Consider the following 1308-nt stretch of genomic DNA (forward strand, 5'->3'; position numbering starts at 1 on the left):
TGCCTGTTCTGCTCCCTACTCTGTCTCTGGTGAATCCTCTCACCCTCCGCATCTCTGACCTGTACCCCAGTTCTGTATGAATAAATAAATATTTAAAAAAAAAATAAAAAAAAATAAAAAGTTACTTCAACTTAAATAAATGTGTCTTTCCCATTACTATGTGCATTGGGGCCATTATCACCCCAAAAATGAAGCCGAGTCTCATGCTGCTTATGTGGATTGTCGTGTAATTAGGTCTTTCATCGACTTGAGCTAATCTGCTTCTCTGCTATAACGCCTGGCTCTAGGTTTCTCTTTCCGTCCTCTTTCTCTGCCCCCTCCCTTCTTTTCCATTCCTTCTGTTCCTTCTTTTTGTGATTTGATTTCCAATTTTTGCAGCAATATTTGCTGAGAAATCATCTCTGCTCCATTTTATTTCCTTTTTTCCTTTGTCAAGATCAGTTGGTTCTGCTGTTCACGCAGAGTCTATTTTGGTTTTCTGTTTTATTGGCCACTGATTGGTCTATTATTTCTTCAACACTATGCCGACTTCATGACTATGCTTTAGAGTGAATGTTAGAACAGGTGTCTGCATCCAGTTTTAACATATTTTAGCATCTTGAATATTCCTTATGTTAAAACCCTAATTAATGTTCAAGGTATTTTATCATCTCATTGACCAACAATCATAATTTTCACCTGTTATTCTCTTGAACAGATGTTGTCTGATTTAATTTCCTGTCAAATAGAAATTAAATCTGGTGTATCTTTTCAAAAAAATGTCTTTCGGTAAATATTTTGTTAAGTGACTTTATGAAAAAGACAATTTTTTAGCTGCAATAAGCCTCCCACAAATAGAGATCATCTGATATTCATCACCTGTGTCCTGTTAGAAAGTAGATCCACACTTAATAAGCGGAGATGGGACTTTGATTTCAACTTGTGCCAAACAGGTGGTCAAAGACTATGATGATGTTGATGAATTCTGAACAAATTTTGTGCAGCTTGGTATTTGCACACTGAGATCAGATTTTCACCATCCACATTTAATTACTTTTCTATGAAGAATGTGTTTTCATTCATTGTCAAATGATGACTCTGTATTTCCTGCAATTCCTAATTCTCTATTTCCGAAGTGCTCGATGTTGTTTGCTTCCATGAACCATCTTTCTGACGGTAGTTGTGGGCTCACACTGGAGTATTCAGGGAGCTACGCCCTGACTGCAGTTACTCTGGTATTGGGAACAGCAGTTTGTTGTGCTGCATGTTGTCAAGCCCTCACCTCACAGAGAAACACATTTCCAGATCTTCATGCCTCTGTGATTGTCC

Source organism: Condylura cristata, unplaced genomic scaffold (genome assembly GCF_000260355.1).
Source record: "Condylura cristata isolate star-nosed mole 26May11 unplaced genomic scaffold, ConCri1.0 scaffold00089, whole genome shotgun sequence".
NCBI classification, from domain to species: domain Eukaryota; kingdom Metazoa; phylum Chordata; class Mammalia; order Eulipotyphla; family Talpidae; genus Condylura; species Condylura cristata.